Source organism: Hemibagrus wyckioides, linkage group LG07, assembly GCF_019097595.1.
Source record: "Hemibagrus wyckioides isolate EC202008001 linkage group LG07, SWU_Hwy_1.0, whole genome shotgun sequence".
Classification (NCBI taxonomy): Eukaryota; Metazoa; Chordata; class Actinopteri; order Siluriformes; family Bagridae; genus Hemibagrus; species Hemibagrus wyckioides.
The window spans coordinates 2627796-2653272 of NC_080716.1; the positions used below are offsets into that span (position 1 = coordinate 2627796).

The 25477-nt window shown below is 40.4% G+C and overlaps 1 protein-coding gene across 1 annotated transcript in view; it reads left to right on the top strand.

Moving 5' to 3' along the window:
• The window catches only part of hs6st1a (heparan sulfate 6-O-sulfotransferase 1a), a 96737-nt gene that overhangs the window by 67302 nt on the left and 3958 nt on the right, over positions 1-25477 (top strand). The window lies entirely within an intron of this gene.

Genomic DNA, 25477 nt, shown 5'->3' on the forward strand with positions numbered 1-25477 from the left:
TTGCCTGGTTAGCAATATTTGCCACTCTGTAACTCCTAAACAGAGTGCAGTAGTGATATGTATATGCTATCGCCAGACATCTTTTTTTTTATGTCTGGTGTGTGGATTGAGTGCCTATTCTTCTGAACAATGTAAAAAAGGAAATTACTCGAAGGTGATGATCTACAAGCAAGCTAAATATCGCAATACATTTGTTCAAATTAACGTATCCAGATAATCTATGCCACTTATTACACTAAAGATCCTTAATGAGTTCTTTGAGTGTATGGTGAGTCTTGGAGGTAGTACTGTACGGGTTCGGTCACAGGACTTTCACAGTTAATGTCGTTTACTTCTTTTCCTTGCTTGGCTCTGGTGTACCCCAAGGATTTATACTAGGTTCAGTATTTTCCTCCATATATCATATGCATTAGGTAATATTTGGAAATACATCATGTTCTTCCCCTGCTATGCTGATGACACTCTCCTATTGAAGTTCCATTGGTGATCAATAAAGTGTCTGGAAAATACCAAATGCTGGCTGGATTTTTCTTTCCAATTAATGAAAGACTATGTTGCTGTCGTGAGGGTTCATTTTTGACCCAGACTTCAGCTTTGATCAAGCGTCAACTCGTTGCGATAAGTTAAACATGCTTTTGTTGTATTTTGTTTAGTTTACTTTAATGCTGTATAAAGACAGTAGGTGTTAAATTCTCATAGATACAGTTAGCACAGAATATTGACTGGTGCAAAGAAAAAGGGATCACATCACTCCCCCCTTTTAGCTTCCCACCACTGGCTCCCTGTCTGTTACAGTATACGGTTTAAGATTTTGTTCGCAATCCCTTCACAGACTTGCACCTCCTGACATCACTGTTATACTTAGACCATATTCTGTCTAAGCAGACAGGTCAGGTGGTTTTGGCTTTTCCAAATTTTATTACTGTTCACCCCACACAGATATTGACAGTAAATGAATTACACTCGCTGGCTATGTATTAAATATAAACTGCTGTTACTGCATTTGTATTCATTGTCTGATAACAAAAGTACTGTGATTTACCTTAAAATTTCAGCAGACAGTGACATAACCACTACATGATTTGAAAATCACAGGTGGGGAAGTGTTAAAGACGCTAATGCAATGGGGTGGCAAGCATTCTGGCTCGGCTAATTAGGCAATCACATTAGCAGACGTTCACTTCCCTAGTTTTTTTGCAGTTTATTGTATATGAACAAACATTACACCATAATGACTCAACTGCTCATTTTGTATGAAAAATAGTCGACTAGCTAGGCTGCCTGTCTGATTAGCTGACTGATTAACCCTGCCAAAATGGCAAACGCCTCTCAAGACATCATGACCTCACAATCCCAAGCCTAATTAGACATGACAGGCTTCTCTCTGAATGATGCTAATAGGGCACTTTGAATGCCAGATGAGGTGCTACTTAGTGCCTGATCCCGTCACCGAAACTGAAGCAAAAATAAAATGACTGGCAGTGCTTTTTGGCCTCGAGGGGCCTCAAGATTAGGTTACACCTGCACCTGTCTCTCTCTTCCTTAACTCGACCACTAAAGAAGAATTACGGCTTCCCATCAACACCTTGTCCATTAGCCGGGTCTGCAGGGATACTTCTCTGTGCTGGAACCCACTGCTAAAGTGCTAAAGGTCAGCCATATTGAGGTGTGAGAGACCTCCTTGTTGGTGGTCTCAGAGCTGAGTAGGTGCTATGATGAAGAAAAGTCTTCCTGTCCTTCTTTTCACTCCTCTTTGATGGAGGCTGAATGATCTCAAGTCAGAACGGACCAAGCTTATTCCCTTGGGGGACTCCTTTTTTTTTTTTTTCTTTTTTTTTTTTACTTTTTGATTTAGTTTTCTTCTGCCTGGCCACCTTCTTTCTCGTCTCCTCTGTCTTATATTTCACTTATTATTTTCACTTAACTTTCTCCCTCCAGCCTTTTCTTTTGACCTTCAGTTTCTCTTGAAACTTTTGTTTACTTTCACAGCTCTCTCCAGATTCACTCCTCATCTGTATTCTCCACCCCCACCCCCCGTTTCATTTTTTTTTTCTATCGCATTATTTTTATATCACATCCCACTTGTTTTTTTTGCCCTCGTTCATCTATCCTTTCCTTTGTTTTGCTGCGCCTGTTAACCTGCCTGTCTGCAGCTGAAGGCAGGCTATCGATTTGCCATTGCAGACTCCATGGCGGTCGAGTGAAACAGGTGCAGGAGGTGAGAGCCCATGTCAATACTTCCTTAAGGAGTGAGCGAGAGAGGACCTGTCTCCTCGGCACAGGCATGCCTGTTTCCCTTTCTCGAGAGAATGCACCATTCTGAGCTATTCTGGTCTGTCTCATTAGCTGCCGAGAGAGAAGAAGTCAGGGAGAGAAGGTGTAAGCGGAGAGGAGAAGAAATGTGTGTGCATGAAGCCCAATTATGCTCATTGAATTGGATCTGGTAAACAAGGATACGCTAGCTCATGGAGCATTCTTAAGGACATTTGATTTGGAGACCAGACCTAGCTGAAAACAGAGAAGTACCTCTTATCTAAGTGACCAAACCGTAACCACCACATTCCTGTGGCTTTTGAGGCATGTCCTACATCATCTTTGCTTTTCACATAGGGCTAATCAATCATGTTGAAGTGACACTGGTTGATCTCTGATTGGCTGTTTGACCCTCGAGAACTACAGCAGGATGAGAGAAGTGTACATGAGCAAAGCATGACAGAAACATTCAGAAAGAAATTTAACCCGAAGTAGGTTGAGCCTAAGACAGAAGGTCTTTTCTGTAAATTCTGACATAATTCTTCACTAAAATGGCCAATTTTTAAATCCATATTGGACTGTTTACACATTGCATGTTATCATGAAATAGTTGCTGGGTTTGTTTGTTTTTGCTATATCTCAAAACCATCCAATTCTTCAAATGCAGCTTGGCAAGTCAAGGTTCCTATGCCCACAGTAGTGAGGAAGGAACTGGGAATGAAGCCTTGATGATTCCAAAGGTTGTCCTGTGCTCATCATTCATAATTTGATCATACAGAGCATCACATCCAGTAAACACACTGGTACTGTTTGTACAAGTGTAATAATTTAGAAGAGGATGAGGATGAATTCCTTTTTAAGTCTGGTTCCTTTCAAAGTTTTGGAAGTTTTTCCTTTCCACTGTTGCCTTTGGCTGGTTCATTAGGGATCTATATCTATTTCTGGATTCCTGTAAAGCTGCTTTGCGACTGTTTTTTTTTCCCCCTTGTCCATTGGCTCGCAGGTTAGAAACCACAAGTCATAATGTTGTCCCTGTACCTTCTCCGACCTTTCAACTTCTTGCGCTTTATTCAACTCTAGTCCAACTTCAGAGCTCCAGTCTGGCCTCCCCCGCGTTGATTTAATAGGCAGAGGAAGTCTGTGAAAAGCAGACACTCCAGAGTTTACTAAAAACAGTCTGTCTGTTATGCTCCCTGAATGGTAGAGCTCAAAAATATCTGACAGTGTGAAACAGCTTGCAGTCAGGTTTTTTGCTTTGTGCACTGTACTCAAAGCAAGCGAAAGAGAGAGGTCAGACAGGACGGGATCAGGGGAGTGGTTCTCTGATCACATCTCTTTTGATAAGTGTGTTTACAGTACACTGTAAGAACTTTCAGTACTTTCAGTACCATATCTTGTAGAGGTGTTTCCCTGCGGCTTGCATCAAAAGACTTGAGGCAATATCAGCAGTAAATCTGTCTGCTCAGCCTGAGCGTGCTTAAAAGTGAACGCAAGAAAAAGTAGTACATCCCCAAGCAAGTATTCAACAAACAATTAAACCACTCCCATATCCATGCCTGAATGTTTTTTTTTCTTTTCTCTTGCACCACCTATTGCTGGTCTGTTCAATGATGAGCAAAATTATTAAAGCCAGTTATAGAACAAAAATATTAATGATTTGTATAACAAATGGACCGGAATTGAAATTCTCATGAGTAGGGTCAAGCTGATCTATTCATGATCTACTAACATCAACAGCCATAAAGCAGACTAAATAAAAGGCGATGTAGTGTAACTGAGCTGCCTTTGGCTGAATAATTTACATAAGTTCATATGATTAATTGCAACAAGCCAGTTTACTTTGCTGGATCCTCATCCTGACCATCAACTGACCCCCCCGGTCAAGTCTAAATATAATATATCCATCAAATATAAGATGTTCATGTTGTTGAGACACTAGAGATGGTTTAATAAGTATCTATATTGGACAAGCAAAATAAAGCATAAACGAACAAATAGGCAGGAAATGGGATTGCATTCCAGTTTCCCCATAACACCAACCAGTATTGAGCTGCATAAGAGATGATCTCAGCAGTTTCATGCTCCTCTCCGTAATGGAACTTGGGCTTCTCTCGACATCCTGTGGTCAGGCAGCGGTCTTCTGATAACTGCAGTAAACACTGCGCTTTATCTCTCCCATTTGAGTTACAGCAGCATGGAGACCTGCTTTATTGCAGAACATCTCCTCTTAGTACGGTTTGGAACACAAGCACAAACCCATCTCCATCTCACACAGACTTGACTCGTAGCCTTTAGACGACACTGTCTTAACCATATTGAACGTGAGAAGCGGTGAAACTCTCATGGTTCTAGTTAGGAGTGAACACGAGAACTGATAACTGCATGATATATGAACACATTCTGTTCCAAATGTTTTCACAAGAGAAGGGAGCGAGGGAGGAAACACTTCACTAAGGCACTTGGCTTCCATTGCGCAGGAAAGTAAGACCATTACAAGCAATTTAACAGACAAAGTTTATGCAACTAACCCTAACCCTAGATACACTGTCCAAAAGTACTGATTTTGGAAGTCTAAATATTTGGACCTTGCTACACTAGATGGGGCAGTGGTGGTTCAAGTGGTTAAGGCTCTGGGTTGTTGATCAGGGTTCAAGCCTCAGCACCAACAAGCTCCATTGTTGGGCAATTGAGCAAGACCCCTAACCCTCCCTGCTCTAGGGGCGCTGTATCATAGCTGCCCCTGTGCTCTGACCGCAACTTCCTTAGCTGGGATCCGCAAAGGAAAGAATTACACTGTGCTGTAGTGTATGTATGGTGATAATAAAGGCTTCTTGCCCTCAGGTCTTCTTCTAAATGTTTGGATCTGATTGGTCACAATGTGCTCATGAATTGCTGTATAGTTTGTACAGTTTGTGCTAGTTGTAATACATTATTTCTGTAGTAATAACTTACACAGGGAGCCTGTGAAGGAGTAACTGTTTATATAATGTAAGCAAATATAATCTCTCCACTCAGGAACATGGCTTTGCACTGAAGAAAGAAAAAAAAGAGTGTTAAAGCAGCCTAATGCTTGCCCTTGGAATGAAGAACTCGCCTTCCCACAGTGCACCTGTTCGCAACCTCCCAAAATAGGAGATGATCCTGTCAGCACTGTACATTGACATCACTGCCACATCCCCCTTCATCCTGACAGAGTCAGTGAGGCAGAGATGGGAAATTTTTTTTTTTTTTCCTCACACGTTTTTTAGTTTTTGATGTAACGATAATACGGCAGAGCAGCAGGACAGATTTGCGATATTCGGAGTTTTTAGAAGAAGTCTCTGTGTGTTTTACTTTACTTTCTCTCTCCCACATGTGTAAATATGGTTTTTGGATTAGCTTATCTCTTCTGCCAAATGAATAAGCGGCTTAACAGAACTAATGCAAGTGTGTGTGTGTGTGTGTGTGTGTGAGAGAGAGAGAGAAACATGCAGAGAGTTGCTTCTGCTCCATGCAGGAAAGGACAAAGGTGACATTTGTTGCGTGTCTGCATAAATGTTGATATCGGAGCTGTCACATATCAGAGTGAGTGAGGCACAGCTTCGGCACGCCGGTCTCAGGGGTAAATAATTTGCGATTAATTAGTTTGAATCGGCCACGTTGGTGGATGCCGCACGTATCCCTGAAGGGTGCTTGACACCAGGGTGTGGGCAGAGCCAGAGTCTCCGTCTGGCTATGTCTGAAGATGGCTTTAAGAGAGCGAGCAAGACAGAGATTGGTGACATTTTCCTCCTGTATCGAGTAGATAAAAAAAATGAGAAATCGAGCTTTTAATCCAGCCTACTCTGCCTCTACTTTGAAACATCATCATCCTTTTCTTCAGACAAGATGTCTCAGAAATACGAATCGGTGATGTCAGAAGGGTTTGGGGGTAGAATTATTTCTTTACTATGACCAGCTATGCTGCTAGCACATAACTAGAAACAGCAATATAAATCTTATATATTATTGCAGTACATTATATGTTACACCATGCACATATATACCTTAAAGACTTAAAGAAATGTTGCTTCATTTCTTATAACAGCAGCTATATCAATGCAGGTTTATACATGAGGAGATGATCGTCACGGAACAGACTCAAAAGCAGGGCGTCTTTAATAATAGAGCAGGAACAATAAAACAGTCGCATGCAAAAGTATTGGGACAGTCACAAAATTAGGGATATACTAAAGTATTGGGATAGTCACAAAATTCGGGATAGGTAAAAGTGTTGAGATAGTCACAAAACTAGGGATATGCAAAAGTATTGGGACACACAAACAAACATGGTAGATAATCCAAATTAAGCAGAACAAACACTAGGCAAACAAGCAAATGCCAATAGGCAGATTATCACAGGAATATCAGAGCTATTTGGGATCACAATTGGAATAACAAGTGGAGACAAAAACTGCAAAAAAATGAAACAAAAAAAAAACAAACAGAATAGTAACATCACAGACTGAGTGTATACCTCACAATGAGGAACTGAAATCAAGTGGCTCACAAGATTACAAGAGTAAGTGAGAACATGATTGTAGTAAATATCATGCAGCTATAAATGGATAAAAAGTGTCATTCTTTAATAAATAAATAGCAAAACTGTAAACGTTTGTAAGCAAATTGCTATCGTACGAACAAAATAAAATGTTTCAAGACATGCTGTTATTGGAAAATATTCAGTTTCACACCAAACTCGCACCTTTATACACATTCCACCCATTATTGTCTTTCACCGCTCCATCTACCTCCTTCATGTAAGAAAGATTAGCTCTTTCACACCACACAGCCTGACTTTTAGTATGAACGATGACAACATAATATTAGAGCACAGACTCTAAGAAAGATAAATAGTCCGTCGCTCTGTCCTTGTAGATAAATCGCCGTGTGTCACTGCGTGTTGTGTTGGAATTTAATTAAAGTTTCTGCTTAGAAATTGCTGTTTTTTTTGCCGCATACTCAGGTACTTCCATTTTCCTCTAGCGCTTTATTTTGATGTTTCGGTGAAATCAAATTTATCTCTCTTTTCTTCATTTTGTTTATGAGAAATGGATATAATTTCTCCTAATGAATATAAATGGGAATTGGTTTTCAGTGTCAAGGCAAGTATTGAAATTTATGAGGACCAGGATGCTTTCTGAAGACCAACTTGAGTTGTCGCAAACTTCAAATTGGCCAAATATAATGACATTACATTTTACCATCTCATCCACCAACATACACAAGGGGGTTTATGTGGTAAAATTAAGTTCCTGGAAGTTTCCTGTGTTGGCGTCTTTTGGATCTTTCACTCAAGAATATCTCCTCCCATTGATGTTTCACTAATTTAAGAAGAACTAACATTCTTTTTATTTTACATTTTTCTAAATTTATTTAAGCTGCTGTGATCATAACATCTGCCCTATCTACATCCCAGGACTCCTCTGCCCTCATATACTGTAACAATTTACGGTACACCATCCTGTGTCTCCCAGAAGATTATGAGTTTCCTTTCGAGTCTGTTTTTTCCTCAAGGTTTCTTCTTCGTATCACCTCAGTGAGTATTTTTTTCCCTACAGTGCTCATTAGAGATTTAAATCTACATCCGGCTTTCTGTAGGGCTGCTTTGAATCAAGTTGTTTGTTAGTCACGTGGGTTTAATTGTCATTACTCTATATAACGTGAATATATATATATATATATATATATATATATAAACCGAAATGGCTGTATTGCCACCCAGAGACGTGGTCTACACAGAATGAGACAATGAAAGAAGAATAAATATTGGACAGTGCTGTGGCCACTCATCTCACGGCGGACGCCAGCCGCTCTAATCATACATTTTACATTACTATGCCGTCGCTCCTCGAAGACTGATTAGTCGAGTAGCCATTCAGACAACCCACTGACGAGCTGATTTTGAAAATATGTGCATTTGCACATCCATAATCAGAACAGGTCTGTAACACATTAATCATCTCGCATTCTGTTACACATGAGCTACGTCTCTCACACACAGATGCACAATGGGCAGAAGATTGACGGGTTCTGAAAAACAGCATGCCTGTGATATGTGACGGTGTCTACCTTTCACTTGAAGTCATTTCACTTGCAAACATTAAACCTCACCAAAATCCAACTCATTTCCTTTTCGTCTGTATATGTGTGTGTTCCTTTCTTAATGCCCCTTAGCCAATGAGATTATTTTGTTTGAAGTAGCTCCATCTCAGATCCCACATTGAGGAAAACGGATGTTTCCTTTCGCATTTTTTTTTTCTAGTTTGCATCTATTTCCCCTGGCAGTGGTCTAAATTTGTCCCAGTCACCCATCTCTAGCTCTGAAAGCTAACCATAAACCCGAAATGGCTGAGAAGACGTACACACAAACAAACATCTTACTCTTTTTTTCCAATCTCAGCATGTGCAGAGCCTTCTTCTATCTGATATTTCTTCTACTTCACAGCCAAAGCCGAATCCCTTTTGTTTATTTGTTTGTTTGTTTTCTTTGATTTTGGAGTGATAAAGCCTGGGGACGTTGGCATAAAGAGCCGGGATTCTGTTATTAAGCCTATGGCCGGAGGCTCGAGTAACGAGTTCCTGGAGACCAATTATCTAATCGCTCTGCAGGAGGAATACAGGCCACCTGCCGCTCAGGGGGACCATCACTAATTACATCACTTACTCAACAGCATGTGCATATGTATGTGTCTGAGTGTGTTTTCATACTTCTCTGTGGAATTTGTCAACATGGCACAACGTCCCATTCGAAAGTATCTTGAGAAACGTTTAAAAGATAAACCAGTGACAAATTGAAGGGATTAAAAGAGGAAATAGGGACCTTGCAGCCAAAAGCAGTTCTCATCCTGTAAAGGGGAAAGCTCTCTTTTTTTTTTAATCCATCAGAGAGACGTTCCTATTTTTTGTGACAAGCAAGTGATAAAACATTAAAGAAAAGTGCCACCCACAACATGCTTACAGCTGGAGAAATTGCAGGAATATGTGCTTTAAGAGGGTCACTCGAAAGTCGTACATGAGAATAGCAGCTTTAACACAGAATACGAGAAAGGGGAAGGAAATGGGTCGAGTAAAGTTCAATCTAAATTGCTGTCTACACTTCTGGAGTGTCTTGAATCCATGTAAAGCTTGTTGAGAAGTTAGACGCTACCACAAGCTCTTCTTCAAAACCTACATTTGATTACAAGCAGCAGGAACAAAGACAATTGATTCGTAAAAAGTGAGGGACAGAAAAATGACCCGGTGAATCGCTTGGAAAATGATTCTGCTCATAGAGGTTTTTCCAGACCTGGGTTTTTCATCTTCCCCTCTTCCAGGTCTGTGCGCTCCTTTGACAGACAAACTGTTAACATCCCTCTTGTGTGGTTTTCTACCCATGTCTGGGGCGGTTGGAGGTCAGTTATTGGCGTGGAAACTGACAGCAGTCAAGGGTAAAGGAAAAAAATTAGTCTGTGACCTTCTGATGGAGTTGTCAATCCACAAAATAAACTTGTCTTTCCTCTCTTGCTCTGTATTTCCCTCCCTCTCTTAGAGTAGGAGAGGCCATTAGGCTGAAGATATTTTTTACCCTTTCTAAAATTAGTGTCTCGGATGTCATATAAGACTTTTATCTGCTTAAAAAAAGGTTACAAAACTTTCTACAAAATTTCCTTTTGACTATTTCCTCAGTTTCTTCTGGGGCATTTTTACCAGGTTGCCGAGTTATGGTGTACAATCCTGGAGATCCTGATTTCTTTTACAGAACAATGCCACAAGTTGCCAAGTCATGGTTCCCTTTGTGGCAAAATCCTCATGGAAATTAAAACAAAGTCTCTTAGAATAAAATTCCCACAGGCTGACAAATTGTGGTCTCTTTGGGGCAAGGATTTGCAGGCCACTGAGTCATGGTCCCATTGGGATAAAGCTTTTTTTATGAGAAATCATGCAGACTGTTAAGCCTCAGACCCTTTTGGTTATTGTCTTTTAAGCCATCAAGTGATGGTTTCACTGGGCCAATGCTTGCTTTCAGGCTGTCAAGCCATGCACCTTTGAGGCTGCCAAATCGTGCTTGTTTTGGGGAGATCCACGAATTGTGGATTTTTGGGGGGGATTGTGTCTTTTAGATCATGGATCCATTGGGCATTGATTTTTGGTGGGAATCCTTGCAGATCATTGTGTTTTGGATCCTTTGGTGCAGTGTCTATCAGGTCACATCATGGTGCCATTCTGGTACGGTTTTACAGTACCCCTCTAGGTAAACTATAGACCTACTCGGACACAGTCTTTCAGTAAGCCAGATTCTAGTCCCTTTCAACTTTGGGTAATTGTAAGGAGGTGCATTCTCTCTCTGCTCTTTCTTTCTCATTGTGAAAAGAGATCTTTTGGTAAAGTAAGCTTGCATTGTTCTGCCAGGATTAAACACTGAATGTAGGTCACAGCTGTCACCTCCTCCAGCACCAGAAGGTGATGTATCTGTCAGTAGCAAAAATCCTCCCCCTGTTCAACCCCAGTGGGCCTGCTCCCTTTTGTTATGAGTTGTCATACCATAGGGAAATGCATTTTTCCATCTGAAGATTTTGTCTGCCTGTCTTTTTACACCACTTTCACACTATTTGATTTGGTGTTCATTACAGTCTGTCCCGAGCTCTTGAGTGACCCTGACCTGAGTCAGATTATCTTACTCACTCAAGGTTATGTGATCACTCTGTTAGAATAACAGCTCCAGATTTCATTAATCATGCCATTGTTTACTCTCTAGTTTTACCTATCAAACACATGATGAATTTTTGCTCTGACTTGCTATTTCAGCAGCTATAGTGCTGGAGCCATTTAGACAGAGAATCGAAACTGAATTGAAAGCCAGATTTTCTTTGCCTCACTTCCTCTTCCTCTCGCTCTGATTGCTTTGCCAGCCATGGGTTGCTGTGGCCAGCTCCTTACACTGCAATGTCACTTCTTATCATACTGCCCCAGTACCACACACACATACACACACACACCATGAAATATCTTATGATTTCAGTCAAATACTCTCAAGCTTATTCTTCCTTTCCCACAAGTCCTCCTTTATACAAAGTTTTCTATTTAATTTCAAGAATGACATGTTTCTGCAATTATTTCTTCTTTTTTAACCGGACTAGACATGACACGATTCTCCAGCGGGATTTCACAGCCATTTTCATTTTGTTCCTTCATCAGTCAGACATGTTGCCTAGCATGAGTCATGCAGCAATAAGCTGCTTTCTTATTAAGCGTGCTCACATACACAGACAATCTGCCATCGAGGTCTCTGTTAAAATTGCTCTGGCCTCCTGCTGTCTCCATGGCCAGGTGCTCGCAGGTATGTGTAATATGCGGTGTGAAAATATCAGATTCAGGCAATGACTCAAGGCCCTGAGATGCCATCTACATAATGCCACCTGTGACAGACCTGGTGGTAAAGAAACCACGGCATACAGACCTTTAAGGTTAACACGCTTGAAAGGAACTGACTAGTTCTTTAGAGGTCTGTCTTTCCAAAATCTCTTTAGTTAAACATCTCATTGTTTTACTTATCCTGCAGTACTGTAATGGAAAATGACAAGGAAGAAAAACAAGTGTGGGAAATTCCCAATTAAATGCCAACTTTGAACAAAAGAGATACAAATGATTCAAGATCATAGAACCAAGGTAAAAGTATGTGGTTTGACGTAGTCCAGTGCATTTCTTTCTGCTTCACACAGTTGAACGCTGTGTTCTGGGCTCCACTGCATTTCAACACTTGATTAAGCAGAGAGTCTGACAGATCCATCAATAAACCCAGAGGCAGAGGCCAGGAAGGGACACGTGGACTTTCGTCCGGCCGACCGGGAAAGGCAGTGGGCTTAATGAAAGGTTCAGGGGGGTTTAAGATACTTAGATATTAGACATCCAGTATGAAATGTCAACACACTCAACTGTTATTCACCGGCGGGGGGGTAGTAAAATAATTGTCTGTTAGACCCTGACCCCTTGATTCATCATTTTTATTATCATATAAAGTAAGAAAAATTGTACCAACTAGGACTGCCAGCTTTCTTTGAAAAAAATTGAATTTGTTAATTTAATTTTTGTGAATACATTTTTGGAATTTATTTACATATTAATTAATAAAATAAATGTATATTTATTTACAGCAGTAGTGCTTCACTATGCATAGACTAAAGAAGGACATAATTGTCAATACTTAAGTAAAGAGATTTTTTTTTTTTTTTTTAAACTTTCTGTTTATCCAAAGTGCTCATTTCATATGTAGCTAGATTTATTTATTTTTTTTTTTATTTCTAAATTTTTAGGCTAAACTTCTACAGATTCAAATTTTCTCAATTTTTTTCTCAAATTTTCTCAATTTTTTTTGTAACTCAGATGACTTGTTTTTCACTGTATATGTTCACTACATAGTGGGGTCTATGTAGTGCACTAAATACTCTCAATATTTTATATATTTTAAAAAGTAGGGTTTTTTTAAAAAAAATTGAATTCCATAAATTCCATTCATTTAGACGCTGTTTTTTATAAAGACCATGCACATTTACAATTGACTTTTGCTAATCGTCATGAAATTGGCGTCTGAATACTTAAATTAAAATTTAAACTAGTATTAGAATTTATCTATCATTTTATTTTACTGCCTCAGGATGGTTTAAATCGCTATTTACTACAATTTTAAAGCAATTCAACGCATAGTACGGATTGTGAAGAGCCTTTTGAGCTGGCATAAATTGGGAATGTTAGAAAACAACTGTACCGTCAACAATTTCCCAGCAGCCCCTCGCCTTTCTCGCAGTCAAACAATGAATACCAGCTATACTTTCTTTCTTCTTCTTTTTTAATCGCCATTGTTCTTTTGGATGATAACAGAAGGCAAGACAGGCTCTCTGTGTGTGTCGAGGGCCTCGGGGTAATGGGGCAGGCAAGTCTCAGCCTGCATGGAAATCAATACACCAGCCGAGCCAAGACCTCCGTCCGCTCCAGCTTATTGCGCATCTGAACAAAGGAAAGTGAAGTGAAAGACGTAAGTTTGCGTATGTGATGTACAGACTTCGCCCAGACTTCATCTTTCTGTGGTACGGATGACGGTGAGGATGTTTTTACACCGAAGGGATAATTTCCAGACGAATCACAATATAAAGGCGAGAAATGATGTTCTCATGATGTTACTGTAGGGGCAATGCAAACACAATAGTGGCATAAGAAACAAATTCAGAATCTTTGCAAGAGCCAACGTGTTTTCCTAATTCATATTCACACAGGGTGTTGGGAAGATTAGTTTTGGCTCCTCAGTCCTTTTAAGTCTCCAATTATTGACAGGAGCAATAATTGTACTTGTTACTTCATTGTGTTGTTCATGCCAAGCAAGCCGCTAGCTATTAGCAAGCCAAAGGTATATTCACTTTTCTTATTTAATCTAAAAAAAAAAAGAGGAAGCACTGCGTGTTCAGTCTTGTATATTAATTTTAATCCTTAAAAATATTACAGTTGTGTCCAGTTGGAGAAACAAGTTATCACTCGGAATCTGTAAAGAGTCATTTCCTGAAAATTTTTTAGACTATTCCTGGAAATACCTATTATTATAGATTATAGAACTATTATAAAAACAATAACGTATTAGAATAATAATGGATTAATCTAAACCTGCGATTTGAATTAGAGCTGCTTTTACAGGAGATAAATCAACGTTTTCTTCTAAACATTACTGAGAATTTAACAACGCTGTAATATAGCTACACAGAACAAATTAATCTTCATATAAACTGCAGAATCGATGCCTCATGGTGGTCCAGAAGCAGGATCCTGCGCTTTCATTGCCGTGGCCCAGGTTCGATTCCTAGGCAGGGCGCTAACCCAGCCACTGAAGAGTTAACTTTCAGTGCCGGTCTCAAGCCTGGATTAAATGGGAGGGTTGCGCCAGGAAGGGCACCCGCCATAAAACCCATGCCAAATCGAAACATGCGGACCAAATGATCTGCTGTGGCGACCCCAAACAGGGAGCAGCTGAAAGAACAACAACATAAATTGCAGAAACGATCGTTTTAACAGCAGATTCTCCATGTAAGGTTTCAATTTCCCGCCAAAAAATACCCAGAATCTTATAGATACATCACAGATGCAGTGTAACGCCACGAACACGTCGTTTTATTTCTTTTATCTCGAAAAAAAACTCACTCATGCATGGGGTATGTTGTAATGTTCCTTGTCTCAGTTTTTTAGCTCAAACACGAGCCAAATACATTTAAAGCACTTTTAATATCCTTATATGAAGTGTCAGGTGAATTATGAAAAACGTGTTCTCAAACGAAGATTGAGCGAACCGAGCTGATGTTTCGTTTTGCCTCCAGGCTTTTTATTACAATCAACTTTCAGCCAGCAGCTTGTTTTCTTTTAGCCCGTGAGACAAAGGCTCTTTTTTTCCCACCCTCTCTCTTTCTCTCTCCCTCTCTCTCTCTCTCTCTCTCTCTCTCTCTCTTTACTCACGCTCAGTTTTGTTTTTTCTTGTCATTTCTATAAAGCCGGGAGTGTGACATGTTTTCTCATTAGGAGAAGCAATAACTTTGATAAATCATTCCGGCTGCCAGCCCGCCCTTTCTGTTATTACAAAAGCTCATTGAAATCTCTCTCTCTCTCTCTCTCTCTCTTTCTCTCTCTCTCTCTCTCGCTCTCTCTCTCTTGCTCGCTTGATCCCCCTCTCCATGAATTTGCTGCCTACTGCTGTGCTGTTTGCTATTCCTGCTGGCACTTCAGAGTTAAGTGATCTAACCATGGAAATCCTGCGTGTATTGGTGTGTTTGTACACGCATGAAGGCGCAGGAAACAGACGGATAGAGAGTGATTCAGTAGGGTCACTATTAGTCCGCAAGAGTCGTATCGCTCAAGTGTTTATTGCACAAAATCCCAAGCTGTAATGTACACCATGACATACCGTAGACGCTAAAGAAAGCAGGTTCAATGAGGTTCAGTTAGGGATCTAAATCTACATCTGGATTTCTATTTATTTACCATCCTTAAAGCTGAATAATAAAAAAAAAATTCGGATTGAATTCTGTCGTGACTGGCACTGTGCAAAAGTGCCACTGGTTGCACATCACATGCAATACCAATTATAGCTTCCAGCCTGTCAATGGCGCGCTTGTTTCCGGACGCTCCTGAGCCCTTATGAGTCATTTTCAGCCTGCAAACTCTTCCCAGACACTGCTGTAGACATTGTATCGTCCGTTCAAGCAAGGACGGTCGCTGGGAGGACTATTACACCACTGTTTTATTTTATTAGCTTCATTGTTAACGGTGTAATGTACAAAGCACCCAAGACTGTGTATGGTTCTTATAGTCTTTGCTCTAACTATTGAGAAGAGAAATGCTTGGCTACTTTTTGGAATTCCGGGTCAACCATCTAAAAAATAAAACGAATCGGCGGGTGACAGAGTGAGATGTCTGTCCTTGGATTGAAGGTTGACAACGCAGCGTTTTCACACCTTGAAATGATTTCCTGACATGTCAGTGTGTGTTTGTGCTTGTCTGCACATGCTTTTGTGGGATGCTATGTGCTGTCAGTGAGACAGAAAGCAGACACATTTTGACTGATAGATCAGATCTCTGATGCCATGTCGGAAAGCGCCTCTGCTTCATAAAACCGCCTTTTGCAGGCAAAACGAATTCTGTGAAGCAGAAACTGGCTGTCGTATGTGTGTGTTTTCTCAGAGTGTTATGGTCTAACGAGTAATAAGGAAGTCGAGATGCTTTTCTGCTCATCACGAATGTAAAGAGTGGTTGTTTGTCAACATGAACCGCTCAGGAATTTCTGAAGCATGTAATTTGAAATTGTAAATGTGTGTGTAATTTATATCCGTTTAAATCCCAGACACACTCTACTTTCTGCCATGAGCTTGTAGTATATTGCTTCAGCAACCATTCTGATCTATTTACCCATCAGATCGATTCGATTACAGAGAAAATCAATAGACAAAGTGAACAACAGAGCAGTCCATCAACAGGAATTTTCATCGTCCAATTCACTTATTGTACAGCGTCTTTAATAACGTAGCTTATATCGTACAACACCAAGAGCTATATTTGTGGTAGAACAGAATTCCCAAGATAGTCTCCAGGTTCCACCTTGACCAGGATGAAGCGGTTACTGAAGTTTTTTTTTCATGTCACTAGCGCAGCACAGTTCTTTAATGTCGAATGCCTAGAAGCTGTTCACAGTCTGATGTAATTTTCTCTTCATCCGATGAAAAGATGGATGAAATGTACCCAAGAACAATAAAACAGGTCCAACTATTCTCTGTTTATTGTACTCATTTATAAGCCAATAAGGTATTGTACCAGTCTTGGGTACATTCAGGGGAAATACCGTATGTAGAAACTCTTTTTATGCAGCATAGATGATCACGTAAAATACAAATTAACAACAAATTAATCAAGACTGTTGACAAATCACTGAGAGAAACTAAACCACTGAGAGAAACTAAAGATGTTTAACCACTGAGTTAAACCACTGAGAGAAATTAAAGATTCTAGCCAGACTCAAAAAATATTTTATGTATGTTTGATGCAAGGACAGAACTCAGCTTGTGAAGTTGGGTGACTTTTTGTCCAAGGTGTAAACATTTATAAACTGTGCTAGAAAAGCATTCTATTCTCATTTTGTTTCCTTTAGCTTAATATTAGAATGGCTAACTAGCAAACAAACTTCATGTTGCATAAGCTGCCTCAATTAGCTTGCTAATAAATCATTTGTCCACCCACATTTTAGACATGTAATCAATTTGATGATCTATTTTCAGAAGCCAGACTTCATATCACTTGGGAGTCTGGTGCTTTTCTCATACTTTTCAGCTGGATAAGAATAGCAGATTTTAACTGATAACACAAATGGCCGACTATAGATTTTTGTCTATCTCCTTCATCAATCACTAAGTGTTTAATAATTCAGTAATTACTTTTAAAGACTTTTAAAGAATTTTCAAACATGCAAAATAGTTTGAAGATACTGGCACTAAATCTGGCACTACTTTCCCGACAGAAAATATGACTGATCCTACATACTTGAGATACCAGACCCAAAAAGCACCTCTTGCAGAGTACATATTAAACACTCCATGAAAAGTACCTGAACATCAACTTACAAGAAGGGGAAACAGGTCATTTGCATTTTTTTTTTTTAAAAAAGTCTTGAAATTACTGAATGGAGACAGTCCACTGAATGGACTTTCCCACTATGTTTTACTACGTTCAATACAGAATATACCGGCCGACCATAGAAAGGTTATGTGCCATTTTGGATTCCATTCTGAAAACTAGCAAGCTAGTGGGTTTGCCTGTTTTTCATGCTCCTCTTTTTGGTTTTAAAGGGCCTTTACATTTATGGCAATTGGCAGATGCCTTTACCCAAAGAGACTTACAGAAGTGCTTTGAAGTCTCTATCAATGAATATAACCTGATACTGGTTCACTAGGTCATGGACTAAGAATACTGTTAGTGAAAAAACTCTGTCAGGGCAAGAAAAGCACAAGTAGTTAATTTTTTTTTTTTTTAAATGTAAGTACTTCAGGTAGGTTGAGGTAGTTCTTTGACTGGCAGTGACTCGGCTATTCGGACATCTAGAGGAAGTTCATTCCACTACTGAGGTGGCTGGACCCAGAAGTGTCTTGATGTGTACCTTCCCTGTTCCTTGAGAGATGGTGGGATCACTCAAGCAGTGTTGGAGGATCTGAGGGAGTTGGGTCAGGGTGATAAACTTTCAGATTCATTTACATTTTCTGTCAGATGTCGGCTTTACCCATAAATCTACCAAGATTCTCCAATAAAGGCAAGGCTTTCTGTTTCTAACAGCGCATAAGAAAGAGTTTGAAAAGGCAGGGATGCCTAGAGGGTCAGAATTTAAGATACTTTAGCAATTTCCTTGCTTGATGAAGTCCTGGGTCAACTCATTAAGTAATTAAATATTGTATTTGTAAGCAGGAAATTCAGGAAAATGCAAAGTCTGGTTAAAGATATCGTTAAATCAGTAAAAGTCAGGTCATCCTGATAGATATTTCCAGTGACATGGGATTAAGATTTGGTCTTGATTGGTGCAGAAGGCTACGGGCTCAATCTTGATTAATAATACATCAAGGCTTAAGATGCCAAATGGAAAGGGACCAGAAACCCTGGAACTGAGTTCAAGCACCAGGTTTGGCCCACAGTGGAAAGGGCCTATTGACTCCAGGCTCATTTCCAAAGTGGGATCTACTGGGGCAGCACTTTGCCCATTCTTTTCTACCTCATAACAGGCAGACTTTGAGCAAATGGTCCCCATCTCTTTTCAGAGGCCACAATGGACGGTCATTAGGCTCTTTGAGCAGCTAAGAGAGGCTTTTAGAGACCTTGTTAGCGATTAAAGGTGGCTAATACACAGGCAGGGGTTCAGTCTATTTGGCATGTGGAGAAAATAGTAGCTTGGGGTAAGAGTCAGAGCTCTGTTGAGTGGAAAGAAGGATGGAACCACAGGAAAGGAGAGACTAAAAGAGGAAGACAACATATTGTCTTTCTTCTTTTGATGTCTGTTCTATAGTTCAAATTTATTTGGGTAGCAATTTCGGCAATAGACATTGCTACAAAGCAGCTTTACTATATCCAGATGTAGATTGGTTCCTTAATGAGCAAGCCAGAGGCAGGCATAGGAAAACTCCCTGAGATGACACAAGAAAGAAACCTCGAGAGGAAGGGTAAGATTTTGTTTATAAACTGTTTTTTGGGAAGTGCAAATTCATGGGGGATCATCTGCAGCAGCGGGAAGCGAGCCGCATGTGCAGAAAGCTCCGAGCACAAGTGTGATTTGCTCTGTATGATGTAATTTTCCTGCCAAATTTTGAGGGTACAGAAACCGATAAACAGTTTCACTAGTCAAAATAAGTTACGTCAATATTGACTCGAGGGAAATTTGTGTGTTTTAAGAGTCGGTTTGCACACCTGTTTAAGTTGATTTTCTGAGGACCCCATTCAGAGTATGCAAATCACCTGCATGTGGTTCGGGCTCCGTGGTCGGCTGATTTTTTATTAATTTATTTTTTGGACAAATGTCCAAGACGGGGTTTGTCAGAAGCTGCTAGACCACCACTTTTAAGCACAAGCACGCGTCTTTAAATGCGGAACATCAAGGGCAGAACCGAAGAAGGAAATAGCTCTTTTTTTCTTTGCTGTTAAATGTAATATGAAGTAACACGAAAACAATTCATATGAGTGAGAAGAAGGCAAGCATCCAAAACAGGAGTAATTTGCGTAACTTCTGAATAGCATCGTAGTCTATACTCTTCATACCGCATGAGGTCATCACTGGTCGAGAGAGTCTTCACTGAGGTACGATCCATTCGGCTTATTTTTTTTTTTAGTAGGTTGATGATATTTAGCTTAGAGTGAGAGTGCAAAAAAGAGGGTGTAGCTTTAAATTGAAGGTGGGAAGACAATGCTCACATGAAAGCATCTTTGCAGTGTAATACTACCATACTAGCAAGGTGCTCGTTGGACCCTCCTTGACCCTTGGACTCGGAAAAATGTGTGTGCCTTTCACTTCGCTTAGAAAGATCATCAGTATTGTCTGGTCAGTAGCTCTGTGTATGTGTGTGTGTGTGCACCTTCACACTTACATAACATGTTCCTCCTCCTTGGTTCATTATCTCCTCTCATTATGTGCTTCAGTTCCGTCTGGCGAGCTGCGGGCGTGTGTGTGTGGTGCACAGAAAAAAAAAAAAGTAAAGTGGGATATTTACTTGCTCCGATGAGACGCTGGCATGCCCTGTGCTGGCCCGGCCAATTACTCTAAAGAGGCAGCAGCGGGCATCTTAGCAGCAGGCATTTCAGCTTTCACTTTAATAAGACACCTGCTGGAGGGGCCAAAAGACCTGCAGGTTCCATCATCCTCCCACAGTCCTTATACACTAGCTGTCAAAACTCACCTTACCGAATTCCATCGTTAAAGTTATTTATGAACTGGATGGAGCTTGTTATTGTGCGGTGGAATGGAGGATCGGCGAAACGCTGCCGTCATTGTGCTATCAATAATGCGAGCGGGTAATGATGATACTATAGTTAGATGTCATGTCAGTGCAAGAACGAGAGAGAAAAAAAACCATTCTTGGAGATGTTGTCATATGCGTAATGGCTGTTTGCGTTTATTATGCTCTTCTTAATAGGGTGCTCCGGTGTTTAGTATTCAAGTCATATATATTTTGAGCCAAATGAAACCGTTTCCAGTGGAGGCACTGAATGATATCCTTGAAAGTAGAACACAAAATGATTAATAGTTCTTCCCGCTGCAAACAAAATGTATATCTATCCGAGACAAGACATCAGTCAACCAAGAACACTTTCCGAGCTGTAGACAAGTTGGAATTGTTGCTGATTGCAGTCAGTCGTGTGTTACATGGCTGAACAACACCACCAAAAAGTGCTCTAGGACAAATAATTGAGGGAGGAAAGTTGCATAAAGCTGAGAAAAAGGGTTGAAAGCCAGCGAGGGGTTCAATATCAGTGCTGGTTCCAAGCCCGGATAAAATGGGAGAGTTGCGTCAGCAAGGGCATCCGGTGTAAAACCCGTGCCAAATCAAATATGTGGACCAGATGATCCTCGACCCCGAACACAGAGCAACCAAAAGAACAACAACTTAAAGATGGCTGAAACTCCCAGTTGGTCCAAAGGAATCTTTGATGCATACTTATAGATGATTCTGTGATTGAGTGCCGTGTTCACGAACTCGTTTCAGGCAACGATGTCTTGATTTCTTTGGCGCCATTTTCTCTACAGCGAATAACACAGTTGAGGTTTTTGTTTTAAACCAGGACTCAAAAGTAGCAACGTGTTGTACTAGCACTGATGCTAATCACATGAGGACATGAAGGACTAATTATTAACATACTGTTGTAAGGAAGCAAGCAGATTTAGACAGAAACATTCATTTGTCAAGATGAATCGATAAGAATGTTTACTGAAGTGTTTTAATTATTCTATTTCATAGGAAAGTGTAATTAAAGCATGCTATCTAAGAAGTCTTAGCCCTGACAAGATTGCTGGGTATGACTAATCATAATAAAACTTGTAATACTTTGAATACATCTCTCTGTAGGACCTTAGGCGTGTTTGTATGTGTAAACAATGCCAGGTGTGAAAGTGTGTTTGTGTGTCTATGCTGTAGGGTGGATGTAAAAGTGTGTATGTGTGTGCGGTTGTGTTCATGTTGCATCTCTCCCAGGCGCTCCATCGCAGCTCAGAGCCCAGAGCTAATTAGGATGTGGTGATTGATTAGGCTGCAGTAATTAGCTTTTGTTATGTAGATGAAACTCCCATCGGGTTGAAATTGATTAGCCGACGCTTGTCTCCAGAGACGATGTTCGCAAATCGAGTGCCACAGGTTTCATTCACTGTTTTAAAAGCCTACTTTACCTCCGAGTTCTTCATCAAACACTGTTTTAAACCACAGCGACGAGCGAGCTAGCTTAAGTGTATTGACAGCAATGCTAACAGGGAAGGAGTTTTCTATAGCAAGCCACTTAGCTCGGATACACGTTGATACAAATGACAATAGGATGTTCTGGGTAGTTTAAAATGTTGCAATGGTTCACTTGAAAGTACTTGATACTTTACCTCAGAAAGGTTTTCATTACATCAGTCCCCAGCTAATAAAATCACAGAGTTACCCTGTTGAGGAATCACAACCCTGTTTAGGAAGGATGCCCCTAACCTGGTGAAGGGATGTGTCTGAGTAAAGAAAAGCAGACCAAAGCAGCGAAGAGTAAGATACCGCTACCCTATGCGCCCCTCAGGATTCTTCCGTTTGACTGACGCCCACCATTAAGTGGAGCAGGACGCATTCATCCCTGAGCTAATGCTAATGTGCCCCTCCATTTCCTAATGCAGTGCAAGCCATGCACTTCTTCAGACTGTCTCTCGCTTAATGTAATTACAGACATGCCTGCATGCTCAGGCTGTTTATCCCAATAAGAGCCTCTGAAGGTACTTGTGTTTAGTCCTGCAGAATCATCTTTAGGCCCTGAGCCAGACAGTACGAGTTAGTGAAGCTCGAATATTCTTTCGAACGGTGATGAAAAGTGGAAACTGAAGCCCTGAAAGCAAACACCTAGGATCTCCTCTTGTTGGATTTCAAACAAGAAAGGATGTGACACCAGACAGTGGTTATGATTACAGCAGCAGCTCTATAACCTATACTAGCGATGTGTGATTATACGTGGAAGCAAAGGCAACGATCTTTCCTTAAGCTGAAAATTTTCAGGTAGACATGTACCATTAACAGGAGGCGACTACTGACTACCTGCTGATGGGGTCATCAAGTATTCATCGCCACGCAAAGAAATGCGGCAATGCGGCGGCGCTTTAGTCCTTTAGTCTGTACCAGTGTCTTTAATACCAGCTAGACTGCGGGGTCACTTTTTTTCAACAGTTCTCTCCTACACAGACATAACAAGCCGATCCTGAGTACCAAAATACACTTCATTGCTTGCAAAAGAAGTGTATATGACCATGACCCACTGTGCTTGTTATTGGTATTAAACCGTGTAGGCATATGTGGGTGTGTGTGGACGAGACACGTCTGCGCCAGAAATTTTTTAAACCTCATTCTTTTTTTTTCCTCCCATACAGCACCCAGAACAATGATTCTCATTCCTTCATCCACTTCTTCCTCCCACCTCCATCCTTTATTCCCTCACTTAACCACACCCACACACTGCGCATTATACACACATTATAGGTCATGTGCACTTCTCTTCACAGCGCTCCGTGTTGCGTTACCGTAGTGCCTCTACAGGGCCGTGTGGGATCCACACGATCGATTCTGTAAGTATGTAGTGCCACCACGTGGGCAAAACCGGAATTTTTAATTTTTGTCAAACGTCAACGTGTGTCTAATAACGTTTGGGGGAAAAAAAAAGAAATCTGAGAACTCGTTACGAAAAAGGATTTTTTTTTTTCTTTTTTGAAGAGAGAACGGGTGTAGAGAGAGCAAGAGAACGTTCTCAATCATCTGTACTGTCATTAGCAGATTAACGATCAGCAGGCTGTCTGTGCTCGGGGTGCTGGTGTATATCAGAGCTGCTCTCATCATATGGGTTTTGATAAGAGTCATCAGTCAAAGTTCTGTGTGTGTGTGTGTGTATGTGTGTGTGTGTGTGTGTGTGACATTAACCAGCCTCTCCTTGTCGCCGTTGGGTCGGGCTCAGAAAACATTAACTGCACGCTTTATCTGCTTAAATCCATCATGTTCTGCAAATCTTTGATCACAGCATTTTGTGTGTGTGTGAGAGAGAGAGAGAGACAGAGAGAGAGAGAGAGAGAGAGAGAGAGAGAGCGAGCATGTTTTCTTTTCATATATTGGTGGGTTCACAAGGATATATAGACAGTTTTGGCTTTGTGGGGACATTTGCCTGGTCCTTATAATGCTTTTTTGTTCTTGTTTGTTTTTGTTTTGTTGTTTTTCTAACTACAAAAAGAACCAAATTGTTTTTATCCAGTTACAGAAGTTAAAGATAAAGTTAAATTTAGGTGTAGCAAAGATTTATTTAGCTGTAATAATTCCCATCAGTTCAAGGGTTAGCAAAGGGTTATTTGTGGGATAGCATATAAATACCCTTTTTTTTTATTTTGTTTCCCTATTTCTAAAAGTTTATTGTTTAGTAGGATCTATATTTATTTTTTATTTACAAAAGCCTTTTTTAATGAGAAATTCTTTCTTTCTTTCTTTCTTTCTTTCTTTCTTTCTTTCTTTCTTTCTTTCTTTCTTTCTTTCTTTCTTTCTTTCTTTCTTTCTTTCTTTCTTTCTTTCTTTCTTTCTTTCTTTCTTTCTTTCTTTCTTTCTTTCTTTCTTTCTTTCACCACCCCCTAATAAGAGGACCAAAATTTCTTTCATTTTATTTACCATTCTTGCTACAAGCTTATTTAAGATTAAATAATGACCACCATCCATTTAACTACTAATCCTACTTAGGGTCACAGGGCAGCCTGGAGACTTTCCAAAAGAAACTTGGGGCATAAGGCAGGGGACACCCTGGACGGGGTATCCACCCATCACAGTGCACAATCACACACCCAATAATTTAGAGATTCCAGTCAGCCTACAAGTCAGGTCTTTGGGCTTGAGGAGGAAACCCCCAAAGAAAAATACATTCAGGGCTCAAACCCCCAACCCTAGATATCTGAGGTAAATGTGCTAACCTCTAACCACTCATCTGCGTATTTTTTGCAAATCTCAATGAAAAATGACTGCAGCATACACCGACCTCTGATTTTATTAACACACCCGAGGCAAGAGTACAGGAACATAGAGAAATAGAAAAGCGAGGCAGGAATCTGAGGGTGTGTGTAGAGCGGAGAAAGAGATTACTGCACAAGGTGTTCGTGTTGCCTTTATTTCCCTCTGTGGACTCGATGTGTCTATCTTTGGATCTCTGCAGTTTGTCGGTATGTGTCCAGGGAGCTGGAGGTAGGCTGGCTGCTGTCAGTTTGTCTGTTCATCTCGTACGCCCTGAAGCCCACCTCTAATAAAGAACTAGCGGTCCCGAGGCCTTGTGTTATTGCGATTATTGTCGCAGGATGACATGGCGCAAAGGGGAGGACGGTGTAAAGTGGAGTTCCATCGCTCACCACGCGAAAAGCTGAAAATTGCAATCCTCAAGACTGTCGTCTGTTTCTGAAAGGGGATGGAAGTCATACGTTGTGTTAATTGAAAGGAACGCATTCTTATTTCTCAAGGGAAGAATGAAAGAAATTTTCTCCATGAAAGAAATCAGATTCACTGAAAGGAATGCTGTTAAACATGAAATCCCTGTAAATTATTTCATATTATCGCAAGTGGACTAATATGTTACTGTGATTCACAGCAGAAATCTGCCCAATCATATTTGAGAATTCAACATAATGGTGTAGGCACTAATTAGAAGATATGATGAAAAGCCTAAAGAAAATGAATACTTGTAGCATTATTAGCATCACACTGATGTCAATATAATTATGTCTGAAATAATTTTGGGGGAAAAAAGTGTCCTTTCAGCATTGTCCTACTTATGCACCACACTGCCAGATGGAGTGGTTTCTGCAGTTAATTCAATAATGTGAGACTGCAAAAGATGTGGTAATATAGGCGATGTGGTACTCTGTATTAATTTCACTTGTGTGGTGAATAATAGACTGGAAATGGCACAAGGAAGGAACTTCCTTCCTTCA